We start from the raw sequence: 6,000 nt of genomic DNA, 5'->3' as shown, positions 1-6,000 counted from the left end.
GGTTATGGCATTGTGCGGAAGAAATCCTTAAAGATTTTGCAACCTCTCGAATAGCTGACCAGCTCTCGCCTTATCATGACAGTCAGTTTTAGCTTTCTCTACTGAGGTGTTCGTCCGGAAGAACCGGGACACAATCGCAGTAGTTCTTCCAGTGCTACCTTAGCCGATATAGCGGAACGTAAGGTACCAAAACATGGGAGCCGGGCAAACCCAACTATTGACCCAAGACATGATTCGGAGCTGATGCATATAATGTTATAAGTTCGGGGTGCCGAACTTCCATGAAGGTGTTCGGACTTTACTGCCGTATTATGGGTAAAACGTAGCCCCTGACATATTTTAAGGCGTATCGCTATTTGTAGATGCCACTTTAACAAAAGAATTTCAATAAGAAATAATCAGCAGATAAGCGTCATATAAATCCTCATGTTGTATTTAGGTGGTACGTCTATGCGTATAGGTACAAATAATGTGATATATAAAATAAAGGAATATGACTGCGAAACCTGCTGAAACCAGGTGGAAGAGGCTGAGTGCGGATCCGTAGTATAACCGGATGGTCATTGCGGGGAATGTCAAAGGATTCCCTTACGCGTTCAAGCTGCCTTCATATAGCCCATCCTGGTCGGCGCAAAGGTGAACCTGTGAGGGAAATATAAGAAATATTTATGTGCCGCAGGGCGGTTAAGCCGCCGAGTGCGGCCTGTCCTGGCCTTCGCCGGAGTGTTTAATTGAGCCCTGGACGGGCCAGGCTATCCTTTCGTGAAGTAGGTCGGAGTTCCTTGACGTTATCCGTAGGCCCAGACATCTTCTCGAGGTTCGACTGCCAGGTGCTGCTCGTTGTCTCTACTGCTAAGGCAGTGGTGTATATGCTGGCGCCGAGGGAAAGTTTGGCCTTGCCATTACCCGTGATGGCACCGCATGGACCGAGCATCTTGAGCTTACGGTAGGCATAATGTGGCACCACATTGAATCGAGCGAATGCGGTTCGTCTAAGCAGTGCTTGATAACTACTGCGGAAAGGGACGATTTTGAAGTTTAACTCTTTGATACGGTAATTTTCTGGTGAACCGAAGACTACCTCAAGGGTAATGGAGCCTGTACAGCGAGCCTCCTCACCTGGTATAATGCCTCTGAGAGTGGCTTTAGTGGGTTTGATCGTCGAATGATCGATGCCCATCTTGTGCACTGTGTCTTGGTAAAGCAGATTTAAACTGCTACCGTCGTCCATAAGGACTCGAGTGAGGTGGAACCCGTATATTATTGGGTCCAGGACTAGTGCGGCTGGATTGCCCTGATTGGCGTTGACCGGATGATCCGTGTGGTTGAAGGTGACTGGCCCCAGTTTATATTATGGGACGACAAGTTCCGTTGAGTCACCATCCCTAAGGATGGATATCCGGTCCGAGTTGGTAATTTGGGTGGTATGTACCACATTCACCGATTGAATATGCGGGGGAAATTTCTTTTGCCCTGCTGTGTTCGATGGTCTAGGATCTTTGCTGCTATCGTCGCTTTGAGACCGCCCTTTGTCTCTGGCGCCTGCCCCGTCGGCTTGTTTGAAGACCCAGCATTCTCTGTTGGTATGGGTGGCTGGCGTTTCTGGGGTGCCATGTATTTGGCATTGGCGATCGAGTATGCGGTCTAGACTGGAAGTACCTGGATTTTTATTTTTGGGTGGCCCATTCCGCTGACCAGACTTTGAGCCCCTGAACCTGGCATGAACTGTCGTGTTTTTGGCATTTTCACAATATTTGCTGCGCTTATGTTTGTTGCGTCGTGGTTTGCCATTCCTATCCCTGGCTTCTGATGTATCAGGTTTGCTTGATGTTTTGGTACTACGAGCCAACCAGCTATCTTCGCCCGCACAAAAGCGGGTCATAAGTGTCGTGAGGGCTGCCATGGATTTTGGCTTCTCTTGACCGAGGTGTCGGGCGAGCCATTCGTCACAGATAATATGTTTAAATGCCGCTAAGGCCTCTGCATCCGGACAGTCTACTATTTGGTTCTTCTTGGTTAGGAACCGAGTCCAGAATTTCATGGCCGATTCCCCTGGCTGCTGGGTTATATGACTTAAATCGTCAGCATCCGGTGGTCGCACATAAGTGCCCTGGAAGTTGTCAAGGAATGCATCTTCCAAATCCTCCCAACTGCCGACGGAGTCTGCTCGCAAGCTATTCAGCCAATGCCGAGCTGGTCCTTTGAGTTTTAGTGGGAGGTACTTGATGGCGTGTAGGTCATCACCACGGGCCATGTGGATGTGGAGGAGGAAATCCTCAATCCATACCACGGGGTCTGTTGTGCCATCATACGGTTCGATATTTACGGGTTTAAAACCCTCTGGGAATTCGTGATCCATAACTTCATCAGTGAAGCATAGGGGGTGTGCGGCGCCTCTATGCCGGGCTATATCACGACGCAGTTCATGTGAATCTTGTCTGCCGTGTTCGGCTCGGCCAGATTTACATTTAGTGTATCCGACGTGAAGATCATCGTCGCGTGTAGGCGCGCGCCCTCATGATCCATAGATCAATCTTGCGTGTTTTGCCCTGTCTTCCAATACATCTCGCGGGTCTCGCGTGTTGCCCCGTGCCTTGGTATTTTTGTTTGAGTGGCGGCGGGGTGCGGGCGGAGCTTCAGGCTAGAATGCCTCTCTATCTCAACCACGAGGTGGACGATCAGCCGCATCGTACATTGGTGATGTAGGTTTCAATGCTTCCTCCTCAAGTCGGGGTAGCAATCTGCACTTTGGGTAACCCTTGGAAGGGCGTTCGAGTTCATATTCCTCGGTCGCAAGGACTTCAGTCCCTCTGTCTGCTAGCAAATCCTGATCAGCTCGAAGCTATTGTTGCTTTTTTCAGGCTATTTGTCATGGCTATAAGCCGGCGCATAAAGCGCTCCTGTTCGACGGGATCCTCAGGCACGACAAATTCTTCGTCGCCGAGGCTCACTTCGTCTTTGGAGAGAGGCATGTATTGTCATCCTCCGCCTCTCCCTCTGTCGCTCGCTCAGGAGAGTTGGCTTGCTCATCCTCCGTCCCTAAATCTTGTTGGAGGGGATTGTCATCGTCTTCGGCACTGTCCAGAGTACTATTATCTCCTGTGCCGGTATCACCGCTTTTCCTGTGGCGAGACTTAGAGCGGCGCCGCTGACGTCGGCGCTTGGGTTGCTTCTTGGAGGGGTCATCCTCCACTTTCTTGTCGCCATTGCCTTCTTTGGGTGTATCCACCATGTATATATCATATGATGCGGTGGCGGTCCAGTGCCCTGTGGGCAGTGGTTCCTATTCGTCCCCCGCATCATTGTCCGTACCATCGATGTCTTCGGAGTCGAAGTCAAGAATGTCGGTTAAATCGTCGATAGTGGCTACTAAGTGGGTGGTGGGTTGGGAATGAATTTCTTCATCATCCGCATCCCATTCTAGCCGGACATAGTTCGGCCAAGGTTCTACTGATAAGGAGAGAGACCTTAACGAGTTTAGCACATCGCCAAAGGGCGAGTGCTGAAAGATATCCGCGGAGGTGAACTCCATGATCGGTGCCCAATCGGATTCGATAGGCATGGGCGCAGGCGGTTCGGAGTCCGTGGCCGAAGATGAATCCAGTGGTCCGGCGTCACGGCTCTCGTGAGGGGTAAGGTCAGTATCCGGCTCTATCACCGCTGAGAGTGCAGCCTCCAAGGTGGGGTCTATCCGCCCGTCCTCGGATGGCACAATTTGCCCTGGATTGAAGGCCGGAGTAGTTGCCGGTGTGATCTCCCGAACACTGTCCGACGGCAGAGCTATATCATGCTCGTCGCGATCGTGCGGCACACCTGGCATGGGCTCGAATCCGTCGAAGATCAAGTCTCCGCGGATGTCGGTAGTGTAATTCAAGTTTCCGAACTTGACCTGATGGCCAGGGGCGTAGCTCTCGATCTGCTCCAAATGGCCAAATGAGTTGGCCCGCAATGCGAAGCCGTCGAATACAAAGATCTGTCCGAGGAGGAAAACCTCACCCTGGACCGCATCGTTATCGATGATCGAAGGAGCCATCCAGCTTTACGGTGACATCATAGTGGAACTCTCAATGAAAGCACCAATGTCGGTGTCAAAACCGGTGGATCTCGGGTAGGGGGTCCCGAACTGTGCGTCTAAGGCGGATGGTAACAAGAGGCAGGGGACACGATGTTTACCCAGGTTCGGGCCCTCTCGATGGAGGTAATACCCTACTTCCTTCTTGATTGATCTTGATTATATGAGTAGTACAAGAGTTGATCTACCACGAGATCGTAGAGGCTAAACCCTAGAAGCTAGCCTATGGTATGATTGTTGTTGTCCTACGGACTAAACCCTCCCGTTTATATAGACACCGGAGGGGGCTAGGGTTACACAGAGTCGGTTACAAAGGAGGAGATCTACATATTTGTATCGCCAAGCTTGCCTTCCACGCCAAGGAGAGTCCCATCCGGACACGAGACGAAGTCTTCAATCTTGTATCTTCATACTCCAACAGTCCGGCCAAAGGATATAGTCCGGCTGTCCGGATACCCCCTAATCCAGGACTCCCTCAAGCTTGGTGATAGTGACTAGAGAACTCTATCAATCACTATCTTATCTGGAAGATTAACTCCCACTTGATTCAAGCGATTGTACTACCCAAACATTCTGTGTACATGCTCACTGACTGAGCCATTCTCCTCCATCTTGTAGGCAAAGTACTTGTCAGATGTCTCATACCTATCGACATGGGCATGAGTCTGAAATACCAATTTCAACTCTTGGAACACCTCATATGCTCCCTGGCGTTCAAAACGTTTTTGAAGTCCCGGTTCTAAGCCGTAAAGCATGGTGCACTAAACTATCAAGTAGTCATCATACCGAGCTTGCCAAACGTTCATAACGTCTGTATCTGCTCCTGCAATAGGTCCGTCACCTAGCGGTGCATCAAGGACATAATTCTTCTGTGCAACAACAAGGATAATCCTCATATCACGGACCCAGTCCGCATCATTGCTACTATAATATTTTAACTTAGTTTTCTCTAGGAACATATCAAAAACATAGGGGAGCTACAACGCGAGCTATTGATCTACAACATAGATATGCAAATACTATCATGACTAAGTTCATGATAAATTAAGTTCAATTAATGAAATTACTTAAGAACTCCCACTTAGATAGACATCCCTCTAGTCATATAAATGATCACGTGATCCATATCAACTAAACCATGTCCGATCATCATGTGAGATAGAGTAGTTTTCAATGGTGAACATCTCTATGTTGATCATATCTACTATATGATTCACGTTCGACCTTTTGGTCTAGGTGTTCCGAGGCCATATCTGCATATGCTAGGCTCGTCAAGTTTAACCCGAGTATTCTACACGTGCAAAAATGGCTTACACCCGTTGTATGTGAACGTAGAGCTTATCACACCCGATCATCACATGGTGTCTCGGCACGACGAACTGTAGCAACGGTGCATACTCAGGGAGAACACTTATACCTTGAAATTTAGTGAGGGATCATCTTATAATGCTACTGCCGTACTAAGCAAAATAAGAAGCATAAAAGATAAACATCACATGCAATCAAAATATGTGATGTGATATGGCCATCATCATCTTGTGCCTTTGATCTCCATCTCCAAAGCACTGTCATGATCTCCATCTTCACCGGCTTGACACCTGGGTCTCCATTGTAGCATCGTTGTCGTCTCACCAACTATTGCTTCTATGACTATCGCTACCGCTTAGTGATAAAGTAAAGCAATTACATGGTGATTGCATTCCATACAATAAAGCGACAACCATAAGGCTCCTGCCAGTTGCCGATAACTTTTACAAAACATGATCATCTCATACAACAATTTATATCTCATCACGTCTTGACCATATCATATCACAACATGCCCTGCAAAAACAAGTTAGACGTCCTCTACTTTGTTGTTGCAAGTTTTACGTGGCTGCTACAGGCTTCTAGCAAGAACCGTTCTTACCTGCGCAACAAAACCACAA

Source organism: Triticum aestivum, chromosome 2A, assembly GCF_018294505.1.
Source record: "Triticum aestivum cultivar Chinese Spring chromosome 2A, IWGSC CS RefSeq v2.1, whole genome shotgun sequence".
NCBI lineage: Eukaryota > Viridiplantae > Streptophyta > Magnoliopsida > Poales > Poaceae > Triticum > Triticum aestivum.
The sequence above is the reverse complement of the archived record's forward strand: the minus strand, read 5'-3'. Positions refer to the sequence as shown.